Source organism: Chanodichthys erythropterus, chromosome 5 (assembly GCF_024489055.1).
Source record: "Chanodichthys erythropterus isolate Z2021 chromosome 5, ASM2448905v1, whole genome shotgun sequence".
NCBI lineage: Eukaryota > Metazoa > Chordata > Actinopteri > Cypriniformes > Xenocyprididae > Chanodichthys > Chanodichthys erythropterus.
In genome coordinates this window covers 38,741,466-38,757,950 of record NC_090225.1, presented here as the reverse complement: position 1 = coordinate 38,757,950, position 16,485 = coordinate 38,741,466, and positions in this window count along the sequence as shown.

The window sequence follows — 16,485 nt, the reverse complement described above, 5'->3', positions numbered from 1 at the left end:
TCTCTACTCTGTTCTCCATGCAGCAACCACATTCCTCAGCGCAATAAACTTGTAACTGAAAACTTGCCGGGGGATGGGGACAGACTCCAGAGTGAGCGTAAAACTATTGGTTAACTAACCAATAATTGTGTCTGATTTGCCTCAGTCATTACAGTTCCTTAATCTCCTTTTCAAGTTGAACAATCTTGATAATGTGCATCTTGACTTCTTCATATGGGAGACCTTCTCAGACAATTTATCGAGTAACGGCAACTGTTAGATTACACATTTTTGGTAACATAATCTGACTACTTTTGGAATACATTTAGATTACTTTTGTGCTAACTCTTATTTGATGTCACATATATAGTAAAAAATATAGTCCAAAAAATATATTCTATTCACCAACAAGAGCCTCAACAGATTCCTTTAAAAGTGCAATGTATGGATAGTTAATACATTGAAATACTAACACTAATGTACCTGTTAGTGTTTGCTGATAGTTTTAAAGAGTATTTTAAAATGATAGTAGTAAATTCAGAAAACAGCAACATTACAAAAACAAATATTCTTGTTGTTGCTGATTTCTGTGCACAATTCCACACCCCGCCCCCTCACTGCCGGAAAAACTCAAAGAATCACAAACGTATATAAGCGGCAGGTTTATTATGAAAAAAATACAAACATTGAAAAAATGTAAAATTCAGAGAATGAGAATCAATGAATTGTAACTGTTGTCTGATTACCAGTATTTTAAAAAGTATTTTAGTCTAATTACAAGTACTTGATTTTTGGAATCTGATTATGTAATCCAGATTACATCTATCCATTACTACCCAGCTCTGCATATGTCTGAATCCATATTGAGTAGATGAAAAATACCTGGGTGGTGTACTAATTCTCGCGAGATTCAGACGTGCGTATGCTAAAAGTACATTTGAATATGCCTACTACTCGTAATCGAACATAGAGGAGAAAAGCGATGCAGTTGTTTTCAAATGTGGGTAAACACGGTTCCTTGTGAAAAAAATCACATTTGTTGAACTACTGTAGAGTGAACTGCTGAATTGTTGAAGGTGTAAAGATGCTAGACAGTATTGTATATTTGTGATTTTGCTGTGAATACACATTTTAGGGGAGCTCCAGTAAGCACACATCTCCAAAGTGGATTTACATAATACCATATACATATCTTAAAGACGCTTACTAAATGTCTATTTAACATCTGATAGGAAAATATTCTGTAAGTATTCGTATAACAGCATGAAATAGTCATGAAATAGAGTGATGTACGTATATGTGCTTATTATGTAAAATTCACTGTTGTCAACACTGCTTGTAATGTAAGCAGTGATGACAATGGAACAAGTAATTTAAATAAACAAGTTAATGGAACAAGTAATGTAAATAAACAAATCTACATAAAGTAACTAAACATAAGTTACATTTGTGTTGGATTAAAAGTGAGTTAACATCAGCAACTACCTCAACAATTTAAATGTAGTATTGAGTATGTATTGTATTGAGAATGTATTATTCTGGCCTTTGCCCTTTCAGGGCTTGGGCCCCAATAATAATAATCCTAAGGAAAACAATAGGACCTTCGGCCTTTCAGGGCTTGGGCCCTAATAATTATCCTTTAGGGGTCAATAGGGTCATGCGCCTTAGTGGCTTGGGCCCTAATAATAGAATGACTTGCATCAAAACGCCTAAAAAAACATTCATTTTCATTCTAATTCGTTAAATTATTATGTTTTTACAATTATATTTTAACCTAAACATGAACATTTCTAAACCTTAGCTCTTGTTCCAACCATGTTTCCAACACATTATCAAGTTCCTGCTTGTATAATCTCAATCCCGTCCCTTTGCTTTTAACTCTTTTTGAAAAAAAAATAAAAAATTATACGAATAGACTAAAGGCCAAAACGACATCTAAATTACTCTGACCTTTTTCGTTTGGCTGTTAGGTGTTTTATATTGTTTTAAATTGCGAATCAAAAGCATCAAATATTGCCAATATTAAGAGGATTTGGCATTTAAAATTAATGTAGGCCTGTGACATTCTTTGAGTCTATTATAATTAATATTAGGTTGGGCTATTATTATTATTAAATTAATATAATAAATTTGCCCCACAATAATTTCATTGTGCATCACCCTATAACTGACGTGCTGTGAGGATAATAAACGATTAGGCTATTAGCTCATCTTTGAAAATGTATTAAACAGTTTTTAAGGTCTGTTATACAATGACTTATAGGCCTATAATTAAAATTATTAACAGTCTATAATATTATCTAACACTGCAGTCATCAATGGAAATTAAGAGAAGCTTTAGGCTTCTTCAAGCACTGACTTTAAAAAATGACATCTGTTGTACATAAGCCAGCTCCTCAAGCATTAACCAAAATAAAACAAGTAAATACATTTTCTTTTCAAATTACATATAAATGTATTAATAATTTTCATTCATTTGCTGAGAGCGCAACGAGGCTGTCGTGAATGTGTTGGCATAGCAACGATATACTTCCTGTTCATGCCTGTGTGTCCTATGAAGGACGTCTCATTTAATTCTGGCTAAGGACACTCCATATACCACATCCTTCACAGGATTCATCCTCTTGAGGATGCAGCCTTCTAAATTAAATGAAGAGACACAGCTACTGACTGATTCTAATGGCAGGATTGAAATGGTCCAGTCATGGCAGCATTGAGATTCTACTCTGTTGGCAATGGTTGGCATTTGCCACATGTGCACCACCAAGTCTTGTTAGATCTTTGCCAGCAACGATGCTTGAGAGGTGTGTGTCGCCGCAGCAGTCTCTTCCATCTAATTTCTTCCTCTGTGTATTCGAGTTCAAAAAGGTAGGGCAGGGTGAAAAATGCCATCTCATCTTCTCCTCGAAGTTCAAAATCGTCCGACATCGTTGTTTTACCTTTTTTTGTAAACGCCGTTTGACTTAGTATTTGCATGTTCAACTTGTAAACACTGACTTGGTACTTCCGCCTATGTCAAGCGTGACCTTTTCAATGTAATTGCGTATTACGTGACGACACGAACGCACATCGCAGAACAGAGCAAGGCGAGCATTTGTGCTTATAAAACTTTTTTTAAATGACCGATCGTTTCGCTAGATAAGACACTTATTCATCGTCTGGTATCATTTAAAGCCCTTTGAAGCTGCAATGAAACTGTCATTTGGACCTTGAACCGTTTGGTGCCCATTGAAGTCCATTATATGGAGAAAAATCCTGGAATGTTTTCATCTTAATTTCTTTTCGACTGAAGAAAGACAGACATGGACATCTTAGATGACATGGGAGTGAGTAAATTATCAGCAAAAGTTTATTTAAAAGTGAACTAATCCTTTAAGATAACATTGTTGATGTTGGTTAGACATTTAAATGACATACTTAAGGCTAAAATTACCTACAAGTTTAAGTCCAGTCGCTGTGTTAAGCAATTTGGGCTGAATTTCAATTGAATGCTAAAGTTTTTATTTTTTATTTTTTTTAAACCAAACCTAAAATAGAATGTTTGACAAAAATAAACAGCACCATATTGCAAATACCAGTAGAGGAAGAATCAAATAAAGAAGCTCTTTCCACATTTTACAAAAACATAAACCAATAGGGAACGTTATGTAGCTGTAACGAAGCGGGACTGAGGCAGAGATCCATTTGCAAGCTTTATTACAAAAGTAAGCGTGGTCGTACAGGCAGGGTCTAAGCAGGGGCAAACAGGAACAGCAAGGGCTAGGCAGAATCGTTGTCAGGGTACAGGCAGTAGATCGAGGCAGGCAGATATCATTCACAGTCCAGGAAACAATAAACAGTCCAGAGGTATGTAGCAAGGAATCATAAACGGGTAACCAGACAGGATCAAGAACAGATAGTCAGACAGGATACAGGGAAACGCTCAGAAATGTTACACAAGTGAAAACAAGACTTCGCGATCAGGTGATGAGTGTGTGAGTCTTTTATAGTCCAGGCAATGCATGGCAGCTGGGTGTGGTGATTAGTGTAGTGATTGGTGGAGTGAGTGCAGGTGATTGGCAGAGAGGATTATGGGGAATGTAGTCCAGGAAGTGACAGGAACTGACGGTGATCGTGACATAACGCCCCCCTCCCGGAAGGCGCGTCCTCGTGGCGTAAAAGGAACAGCTAGGGAGGGAGGGTGGGTGCATTGGAGACCTGCATGCAGACAGGAACGGGGTCCCCAATGCAGGTCCAGGAACTCGGGCAACCATGGCGAGTCCGGAGTGTCGGAAAGCCACGGCGGGTCAGGTGGCTCGGGCGGCCACGGCAGGTAAGGTGGCCTGGGTAGCCACGGCAGGTCAGGCGGCCTGGGTAACCACGGCAGGACAAATGGCCTGGCCGGTGGTGGCAGGGCCGACCAAGGGTGCTCCGTGGCCGTGTCAGTGAGAGCGGGCAGCTCGGTGACGGCCTCCGTGGCCGTGTCAGGGAGAGCGGGCAGCTCGGTGACGGCCTCCGTGGCCGTGTCAGGGAGAGCGGGCAGCTCGGTGACGGCCTCCGTGGCCGTGTCAGGGAGAGCTAGCAGCTCTGGGATGGGCACAGGCTGTTCTGGAACGGCAGCGAGCCGCTCTGTGACGGCAGCAGGCTCGGGCTGCTCTGGGACGACAGCGGGCTGCTCGGGCTGGCAGACTGCTCCAAAGTCCATAGAGCTCGAGTTTATCCTCAACGCACACAGGACAGCCAAAACATAAAAAGTGAGCACAGCCCTCTGGGCCAAGACAGGACTGACCAGGAGAGCAGGCTGCTCTGGAGTGGACTCACTGGCTGGAGCGGCCTCTGGAATGGACTCACTGGCTGGAACGCCCCCTACATCCTTACTCACTGCAGGGGCGGAGTCAGTGGAGGATCAGCCACACTGGAACGCAACCCTCTCCGCTCCCAGACTGATCTACAGACGTGACGTATATATATATATATATATATATATATATATATATATATATATATATATATATATATATATATATATATATATATATATATATATATATATATATATATATATATATATATATATATACACACAGCTCTGGGCGATCAGCGGCGCCGTGACGTTGCTCTGGGCGATCAGCGGCGCCGTGACGTTGCTCTGGGCGATCAGCGGCGCCGTGACGTTGCTCTGGGCGATCAGCGGCGCCGTGACGTTGCTCTGGGCGATCAGCGGCGCCGTGACGTTGCTCTGGGCGATCAGCGGCGCCGTGACGTTGCTCTGGGCGATCAGCGTCGACGTGACGTTGCTCTGGCCGATCAGCGGCGACGTGACGTTGCTCTGGCCGATCAGCGGAGACGTGACGTTGCTCTGGCCGATCAGCGGAGACGTGACGTTGCTCTGGCCGATCAGCGGAGACGTGACGTGACTCTGGCCGATCAGCGGAGACGTGACGTGACTCTGGGCGATCAGCGGAGACGTGACGTGACTCTGGGCGATCAGCGGAGACGTGACGTGACTCTGGGCGATCAGCGGAGACGTGACGTGACTCTGGGCGATCAGCGGAGACGTGACGTGACTCTGGGCGATCAGCGGAGACGTGACGTGACTCTGGGCGATCAGCGGAGACGTGACGTGACTCTGGGCGATCAGCGGAGACGTGACGTGACTCTGGGCGATCAGCGGAGACGTGACGTGACTCTGGGCGATCAGCGGAGACGTGACGTGACTCTGGGCGATCAGCGGAGACGTGACGTGACTCTGGGCGATCAGCGGAGACGTGACGTGACTCTGGGCGATCAGCGGAGATGTGACGTGGCTCTGGGCGATCAGCGAAGGCGTGAACTGTTGCTGTTGTGATGGTAGACGCCATTTCGTGCGTGTTCCTTGGCGCGGTGGCCATTACGTGATTTACCATGGTGTCGGAATCCTCCGCGACACCCACAGTAAAACGTGAACCATCAGATAACAGGGCAAAGTCCAGGAATTCCACGAATGACCCTCGGGGACCATTGGTAAGCAAATAGTCCTTTAGTGGTTCATTTAATCCATAACAGAAAAAGTCCATGAGGGCACAGTCCGGTAGATCAGATAGGTAGGCAATATCCAAAAATTTCTGAATATGTGCCTCGAGGGTACAATCACCTAGACGCAGGCTGACGAGACACCATGCTGGATCCATGCTGAGGCTGGACATGCTCAGAAAAGCTGCTGGATCTTGATGTGGCGAAGTCTTCTGTAACGAAGCGGGACTGAGATCCATTTGCAAGCTTTATTACAAAAGTAAGCGTGGTCGTACAGGCAGGGTCTAAGCAGGGGCAAACAGGAACAGCAAGGGCTAGGCAGAATCGTTGTCAGGGTACAGGCAGTAGATCGAGGCAGGCAGATATCATTCACAGTCCAGGAAACAATAAACAGTCCAGAGGTATGTAGCAAGGAATCATAAACAGGTAACCAGACAGGATCAAGAACAGATAGTCAGACAGGATACAGGGAAACGCTCAGAAATGTTACACAAGTGAAAACAAGACTTCGCGATCAGGTGATGAGTGTGTGAGTCTTTTATAGTCCAGGCAATGCATGGCAGCTGGGTGTGGTGATTAGTGTAGTGATTGGTGGAGTGAGTGCAGGTGATTGACAGAGAGGATTATGGGGAATGTAGTCCAGGAAGTGACAGGAACTGACGGTGATCGTGACAGTAGCACTGTTCAAATGTCAAGAATCACAAGATATGTTTCTCTAGTTGCCTGACACAAAATGCATCTAACAGTAACTGATAACATTATACCCCAAGGATCTAATCTAATATCAGTGAATTAACACTAATAACACGTTCAATCCCATCAGACTATGGCGAGACATATTTAAAGACTACAGGATGTTGACACCAATAACTGAATACCATTACAAGTACAACACAGACAAGTTTTTTTGTCCTCTTTACAAACAAAATATATTTATTCTGCTAGGTACAAATTACAAGGACATCATTTACAAGGTTTTTTGACAAGCTGTAATAGTTCAATGTCATTTATTCAAAAGATATGAGGGGATGCAAATAGGTCAGTACATCAGAGTGTGCATTATTTCAATTTACCCTGGTTGTTAAAAAACAGACCATTAAAGTAAACTACTGACTTGAAGGAGGGACCAGTTAGATGGCCCTGAGAAGAAAACGACTGGCCGGTTACATTAAACTCTTATGCAATAAATGTATATATGCAATTAGGACCTTTTTCAAACTCTGAGTTCTTCAGACAGTTGGTTCAATTAGTTAGGAGTCTGTTTCTCAAAGTGATCAAGATATACTTGCATAATCTGTGAAATAAAAACACTGGAGTAAATAAGTGCATTTTTACAGAAGTGAAAAAGCATCATAAACGATTTTGTGACCGTCTTTGAGAGCAAAATGACAAAAGTCCATGTCTTCACTCAAACCATAATAACTGTAATATATTTAACTATACAGGGCACAGGCAGGGTGGGACACTGTGGTTTCCGGGGCTGGGCAGCAATATAGAGGGCTATTAAACAGTAGAGAGTGCCATCAATTGTCAAGCCCATCGTAGTCCTGTACAGCATTTTGTCCATAATTCCACGTTTCAGGTGAACCGGTGCTCCGTCAGTTTTCTGTAACAGGTCATATAGTTTAATACACACATACAAATGTATTTTTGCTCCTTGTTCAGAAATGCAATACTAAGAGTACACTTCAAATTGATTGTACTATTTGCTGTTAAGTAAACTTCTACTTTATTCTACAATAATATTTTTTTGTTGGCGGAATGAGAACAAGTACAGAAATCCAGATCAAAAAAATGTGTGTGAGAACGTGAACTTGAGCACTGCATAATGAGTGTCAACACTGCACTGCGCATGTGACCCAGAGATTTCTGAAAACTGAGAAAGTAGTCGAACTCAAGCGTTTACATAGTAATTTTTTGCTGTTGAATCGGATTAGAAAAGGAATAAACCACCCCTTCCAATCCGATCGAAATTTCATTCAGATTAAGGTGTTTGCATGAATGTTTTTCAATCAGATTAAGCCGTTAATCCGATTACAAATGGATTATTTGAGTGCATGTAAACGTAGGCAGTGAAAGTATTTTAGTAACAAATGCTGCACATATGTTTTTTGTAATAGGGTTTCTACAGGTTTCATCAAATCTAATTTAATGCTTTTTAATGCCTTTTTAATGCCAATTTGTAAAATTTTTAATGCCATATATATGCCGCTAGATTATGACATACGGCAATTAGAAAATTCATCATGTCATTGGCTACGTTTACATGCACCCAAATAATCCATTTGTAATCGGATTGACGGCTCAATCAGATTGAAAAACGTTCATGTAAACACCTTAATCGATCCGATTGACCTCGATCCGAATGAAATTTCGATCGGATTGGAAGGGGTGGTTTATTCCTTTTCTAATCCAATCCAACAGCAAAAAATTACCATGTAAAACACTTGAATCCGACTACTTTCTCAATCGTATTCCAAATTTTCTGGAGCACATGCGCAGTGTAATGTTGACACGCATTACACAGTGCGCAAGTTCACGCTCACGTCTTTAGTTCTAAAGATGTATGCCAACAGGCAGTGGCGTAGCTAGTGAAACAAAAAAGAATAATAGTATTTCGTGTAAACAGGTTGTTTGAGTGTTTGTCAGTGCTTGAAGTAAAGCTGCGCTTAATTTTCATTGATGACAATAGGCTATATAGCCTACACTCTTAATAATTTTATAGGCCTATAATTCATTGTATAAGACCTAATTTTTAAAAAAAAAAATCATTTTCAAAGATAGCAAATAGCCTAATCTTATATTATCCTCAGGGCACGTCAGTTATGCAGTGATGCCCTATGAAATTATTGCGGGGCAAATTTATTATAATATTAATTTAATAATGAAAGAAAGAAAGAAGCCTAACAATGGTGATGTAACATGCCTACATTAATTGGAAATGCCAAATCTTCTATTGCCTAGATTTGATGCTTTTGACAATATCTCGTCGATACATGATCGTCTGTTGATGTAACCTGGGTTACCGCAAGTGTGACAGATATGAAGTTTTAATCGGAATGTATATAAAACACATATAAACGGATATTTAAATCAGATTACAATGTTTAGAGTACATGTAAACAGATCTGCAGTCGGATTCAATTCATTCGGATTGATGAAAATTGGTGCATGTAAACATAGCCACTGTTGTATTCGCATTCTGCCAAGTGTCAGCCCTTTACATTTGTTTGCTTCTCTGCTGCTACCCTTTTGCTCACATAATATATTTTAAATAAGCCAAATTCCCAATAAAATTGTTTCATGTAATTTTTTTTTTTCTGTTTTTGTTGTCATTCAATATGAAATGGTGACTGAAACGCGGCCCATTAAGACTACATACAGGGCTCGACGTTAAGCTTAATCCTGTACAACTTATTGTTGAAATTTTTATCACCAGCTCCTGCTCTAAACTCGACTAGTGTCAGTTTTCTACATAATATTTGACATAAAATTTTTTTTTTTTTTTTTTTTTTACGGAGTGCTGTATTTGTGATACTTAATGCAACAGTGCTGTACTTTACATATCTGTATAATACTTATAATATCATTGTTGTTCTAAGTTGATTAAACCTATTTAATTGCAAGCAAAAGTTTAACAGATCTAAAAAATAATTTGAATTCATATTCAGTTAAAATACATTTAATTTTAATCAGACTAAACTATAAAATAATTGAATTTCAGTTAGGTGAATGAGTCAAGTTCTGTAAACGTACAGTCTAACTACAACAATGAATTAGAAAAACTTCAACTTGAACAAATTTAATCATGCGCATGCGCCACAATACTACGTCATGACGGCGCATTACTTCACCAGAGTTTGAAAAATGCACCTTCAGTCATGTGAATTAATCATGTTTCCTGTAATTTATTTATGATTGCATTATAATAATTTCTTATACAATATGAACGTGGTCGCGTGTGTGGGCGTGTTCAAAGAACACTGAACTCTGACTTTTTAAATAATTTTAAATGACTTTAAGTTAAATTTGCAGAACTAAATTCAAAGATCTGATCTTGTAACATTTAAAGACAATATATTTAATCGCTATTATAACCACCAGTAATGCTTATAATCTATTTTTCTTTTTGCATTTGAAAAGTTAGTTGTTCAATTACTGTTTGTGTTTGTAATTGTTATGATATAGACACAGAGGCAGAGATAAAAGCAATCCAGGTGAGTTTATTTGAACAATATGTGAACACAGAGAGGTAATGGCTGTTATCAGGTTCTTGAGAGATGAATAGAGAGTAATACTGTCCTTGTATGGTTTGTTAATCCAGGAGCTGAGATGAGATGAAGGGAGACGTTGGGGACACTCACACACACAGAAGGGTAAGCACATGGAGGGACCAGGAGACGAAGGAGATGAAGGAGATCGCTGGAGCAGGTAAGTATGATGAAGGGGAGTCCTTAAGGTAAGCATAAACACAAGGTATTGCAAACGAGACCGGACAGTGAGTGTGTGTGAGTGTGGTGGCTTTGTAGTGCTGGTGATTGCCGAGTGAATGAGATGCAGGTGGCGGTGATTAGTACGCTGGTGATTGGGTGCGTGGGTACTGTGGTGAGGTGGAGCCTGGCGTGTCTGTGACAGTACCCCCCCTCCCACGGCCCACTCCTGAGGGCCGCGGACCCCGATGTCGTGGTGGTCTTCCCCTGGGTCGTGGGGCAGGTCTGTCTGGATGGTTGGTATGGAAGTTCTGTAACAGAAGAGGATCAAGGATATCGTTCCTGGGAATCCATGAGCGTTCCTCGGGACCATAGTCCTCCCAGTCCACGAGGTATTCGAGTTTACCACCACGGCGCCGAGAATCCAGGATCTCGTGGACCACGTAGGCTGTGCCGTATTCTAGGAGAAGTGGAAGGGGGGGCTCGGCGGCTGCCACGTCAGGCTCTGTGGAGGGAACAACAGAAGGGTGGTAAGGTTTGAGTAGGGAAACGTGAAATGTAGGGTGAATTCTGCTATACTGTGCTGGGAGTTGGAGACGATAGATGACGGGGTTGATCTGCCGAAGGATGGTGAATGGGCCAATGAAGCGGGGACTCAGCTTCTTGCAGGGCAGACGCATCCTGATGTCCCGGGTGGACAGCCAGACCTTCTGCCCCGGCTGGTAGTCAGGAGCCTCGGAGCGAAGAAGGTCGGCTGCCATCTTGCGTCTGCGCAGGGCTCTCTGCAGCTGGTGGTGAGCTGAGTCCCACACCCTCTCGCTCTCCCGGAACCAGTAGTCGACTGCCGGAACGTCGGAGGGTTCCCCGTCCCAGGGGAACATCGGGGGTTGGTAGCCGAGTACGCACTGGAAGGGTGTCAGTCCTGTTGAGGCTTGGCGGAGGGAGTTCTGTGCGTACTCGGCCCAACCCAGGTACTGGTTCCAGGAGTTCTGGTGGCCGTGACAGAAGGTACGCAGGAAGCGGCGGATCTCCTGGATCTTCCGTTCCGTCTGCCCGTTCGACTGAGGATGGTATCCAGACGATAGGCTGACGGTCACACCCAGGAGGGAGAAGAAGGCTTTCCAGACGTGGGAGACAAACTGGGGTCCTCTGTCGGAGACGATGTCTTCAGGTAATCCATAAAAGCGAAAGACATGATTAAACATTAGTTCTGCGGTGGCCATGGCGGTAGGTAGACCCTCCAGGGGTATTAATCGGCAGGACTTTGAGAAGCGGTCTACTACCACCAGGATGCACGTGTGACCGTGCGACGTGCCCGTGTGATGTACTGCAAGCCCGGTGGGCAACCCGGCGGATTGCGTGTGGAGGCATTGGCGGAAGGAATGGTTTCCTCGGACCACTGGATAGGGCTCACGAAGATGGACTCCGGCAGAATAGTATCAGGTTTTTCGGGCCTTTCCTCAGGAGTATAGAGGCGAGATAAGGCATCAGCTTTCGTATTCTTAGAACCAGGACGGTAGGAGATGGAGAAGTTGAATCTAGAGAAGAACATAGCCCAGCGAGCTTGGCGAGGGTTGAGTCTCTTAGCGGCCTTCAGATATTCGAGGTTCTTGTGATCAGTGAGAACTTGAAACAGGTGAGTAGCTCCCTCCAACCAATGCCTCCACTCCTCAAGGGCAAGCTTGACGGCCAGGAGTTCGCGGTCACCGATGTCGTAGTTGACCTCCGCCGGGTTGAGCTTGCGGGAGAAGAAGGCGCATGGATGGAGTCTACTTGGTGTCCCCTGCTGCTGTGAAAGGACCGCTCCCACTCCGGTGGTAGATGCGTCCACCTCTACTATGAACGGGAGGTCCGGGTTAGGGTGGACGAGGAGGGGAGCGGTGGTGAAGGCTTTCTTCAGGGTCTCAAAGGCGTTGGTGGCTAGTGGAGACCAGGACAGAGACTTGGGCTGGTGATGGAGTAGGTTGGTGAGTGGACTGACGATAGTGCTGTAATTCTTGATGAACCGGCGGTAGAAATTGGAGAAGCCTAGGAATCGTTGGAGTTCTTTGATAGTGGTAGGAGTGGGCCAGGACTGTATAGCGGAGACCTTCCCCTCGTCCATCCGGATGCCACTGTGATCAATCACGTACCCCAGGAACTGGACGGAGGGTTGGTGGAATGAGCATTTTTCAGCCTTGAGGAAGAGATGGAACTGCCGTAAGCGCTGGAGGACCTCCGCAACGTGGTGGCGATGTTCGGCCAAGCTCCGGAAGTAGATGAGGATGTCATCTATATAAACCAGAACGGACTTATGGAGAAACTCCCGGAGCACCTCGTGGATGAAATCCTGGAATACGGAGGGGGCGTTGACCAGGCCATACGGCATCACGAGGTATTCGTAGTGTCCAGTGGGCGTGACAAAGGCGGTCTTCCACTCGTCCCCCTCACGTATCCGGATGAGGTTATACGCGCTGCGGAGGTCCAACTTGGTGAACACAGTGGCACCGCGGAGATGTTCCAGGGCCGCTGGGACGAGGGGAAGTGGATAGCGGAACTTTATGGTTATTTTGTTGAGTGCACGGTAATCGATGCAGGGCCTCAAGCCTCCGTCCTTCTTTGCCACGAAGAAGAAGCTTGAAGCAGCAGGGGAAGTAGACGGGCGGATGTAACCTTGTTCGAGTGCCTCTTTGATGTATTCCTCCATGGCCTTCTCCTCCGGTATGGACAGGGGGTATATGCGTCCCCTGGGCACTGGTTCACCCGGCAGTAGATCAATGGCGCAGTCCCATGGCCGGTGTGGAGGAAGCTTGGAGGCGCGTTGCGGGCAGAAAACGTCGCTGAAGGGGGCGTAGTCAGGGGGAACATCCACGGAGCACTTCTCAACAGGGCTCTCGATGGACGTGGCATTCACAAGAAGAGGCTTGGAGAGTGGAGATTTCGGAACAGGAAGCGCTGGGAAGCAGTCTGGGAAGCAGTGATCGCCCCACTTCAGGACTTCGCCCGTGCGCCAGGAGATGTTGGGGTTGTGTAGTTCCAACCACGGGCGCCCTAGAACCACGTCAGCGGTGGATTCCTCCAGAACCAGCAAATGGATGTGTTCAGTGTGCAGGATTCCAATGCTGAGTTGAAGTGGACCCACGCAGTGACGGATGTGTTTGCGGCTTAGGGGTTTGCCCGTGATGGAGTGGATTTGATAGCTCGTCGGTGAAGGAGAGATCTTAAGGTTGAGTTGTCTACAGAGGGTGCCTGAGATTAAGTTTCCGGCTGACCCTGAATCAAGGAGCGCCACCACTGGAACAGAGATGTTAGCAGCAGTAAGGGTTACAGTTGTAGTGAGTGGTTTCATTTTCTGAATGGAGGGAAATATTGCACTCACCACGGGTCGAGGAGGACGTATTGGGCATGTGGAGAGATTATGCCCCATAGTTCCGCAATATAGACAGAGATTCAGGGCCAGCCTTCTTTGTCTTTCGTTTGGGGTGAGACGAGAATGATCTATTTGCATGGGTTCGTTGGCTGGTTCTGGGGAGCTGACGGGTTCGGACCGACGGAGGAGGTTGGTGGTGGATGACTGGCCCTGGTGTTCTTGAATACACGACTGCATACGGGACCCCACGCGGATGGCGAGTTGGATGAAGCGTTCTAATCCCATGGAGTCCTCGTATGCAGCGAGATGCAGCCGCACGGAGGGTTCCAGCCCCTGACGGAACGTGGTGATGAGGGCTTGCTCGTTCCATCCGCTGGTGGCGGCTAGCGTTCGAAACTGCAAGGCATATTCGTTAACAAATAGGTTTCTTTGCTTTAGATTATAAAGTTTCTCACCAGTCGAGGAATCAGTCAGAGGTTTCCCGAATACTTCCTGGAAGTGGGAGACGAACGCCGAATAGGATTGGACGACTGGGCCTTTCTGGGTCCATAACGAATCTGCCCATTGCAGAGCCTTCCCTTGCAGTTGTGAAATAATGAACGCTATTTTAGCCGTGTCTGTGGTGTAGAGGTGCGGCTGCATCTCCAGGACCAGCTCACATTGGAGAAGGAATCCGCTGCATTCCTCCGCCGATCCAGAGTAGGGCGCCGGTTTGGCCATGGGACTGGCGGTGAATGCAGGTGAAGGAGCGGTGCTGGTGGGTGCAGAGACAGCCGTGTTGAGGGATGACGATGTTGAGGGCTGTGGTGTGAGTGCTCGACGCAGCACGTCCACGAGTTCCTGGAATGGATCGTTAGTACTCATGCCGTTAGTTGTTATGGTCTGGTCTTGTGTTATGATATAGACACGGAGGCAGAGATAAAAGCAATCCAGGTGAGTTTATTTGAACAATATGTGAACACAGAGAGGTAATGGCTGTTATCAGGTTCTTGAGAGATGAATAGAGAGTAATACTGTCCTTGTATGGTTTGTTAATCCAGGAGCTGAGATGAGATGAAGGGAGACGTTGGGGACACTCACACACACAGAAGGGTAAGCACATGGAGGGACCAGGAGACGAAGGAGATGAAGGAGATCGCTGGAGCAGGTAAGTATGATGAAGGGGAGTCCTTAAGGTAAGCATAAACACAAGGTATTGCAAATGAGACCGGACAGTGAGTGTGTGTGAGTGTGGTGGCTTTGTAGTGCTGATGATTGCCGAGTGAATGAGATGCAGGTGGCGGTGATTAGTACGCTGGTGATTGGGTGCGTGGGTACTGTGGTGAGGTGGAGCCTGGCGTGTCTGTGACAGTAATATGTAATATTTTTGTGCTTATCTGTTGTTTTATATATTCATTTTGTAGGATCAGTACAGATTTGTTATTGGAGATATAGTGCAAGATGTGTGGAATCAAAGACCTGTATTGATGAGGTGATGTTCCATGTTTTTCCATTAATTCAGCCACCCTGATCACACACTACAAGCTAAAACACTGCCATCGACTGTCCTTATAGCTTTTAAATGCTTTGAATCTTTTCTGTTTGCAAGTAATAAATTCTCACCTGTGCACTTACAAATCCCCATCCAATCATTATATATTTATATTTATATATAATGATATTATTATATAATTATTTTCAAAGCAAAACCCCTCAATTTGCTTGGGCCTTGGGTTATTTATCTATATTTGTGTAATTGATAAAGTTATGTTTAATTCCTTGTAAAGTATAAAAATGTATATAAAAATGTTCTCTATTTTGAAAGGCCAGTGTCAGTGAAGATGGTATGGTATGGTCACTGGAATCCTGGTGTTTGTGGGAAATGTGAAGGAGCTTCTCCCAGGATTCTACAACAGTGTTGTCCTGATGACTGAGGTAATTCATCTTGGGTGATGCAGTTGCGGTCAAAAGTTTACTTACACCTTGCAGAATAAACTGCTTCATCAGGGAAGTACTAAATAAAGAAACAAATACAATGCTAATTTGTATGATTTGTTTGTTTTATAATAAAGTTATGATTATGTAATCATATTTCTACTCTAAATTGTTTTTTTAAATATAAACATTTAAATTGTAGCTGTCATAAATTATGTATTCAAACATTAAATACATAAATTAATTATAATGAATATGTAACGTGGTGCATATAATTAGCAGAATGCTCCTCTCTATAGCTGACTAATGAGTTTATGCTGAATATGATTTTTCTGAAGTAAATGTGATGTTACGTGACTGTTTACAAGCTGTTTCATTGAGCTGTTCCACGCGTTGAAACACTGATTGAGCGATTAAATGTGACATGTTATGGATCAGTTGCACTGTATCTTGTAACATACCTTCAGATGTTCATTCATATTTATTTCACACTGTAACTGGTATTAAAGTGGAGGAAATTATCAGTACACATTAAACATCTTGGCCACAGGCTTCAATCACTATCAGCAACTCTTTGCCTTTAGGGAATACTAAATGCGTTTTTATTATTTTCAAACCTACAAAGGTGGATATAAACTTTGGAGTTCTGTATATATATCTATGTCTATTGATTTCATTCGATTGAGCCAATTATAATAACGGACTGACTCTCACTTCTTTTTTGTTTTCCTCCGGGTATTTTTTTTTTTTACTTTCTTGCCTCTTTGGAACATGTTCATTTATGCATGCTGTGTAGAGGTGGTTCGCAGCTTCATGGACATT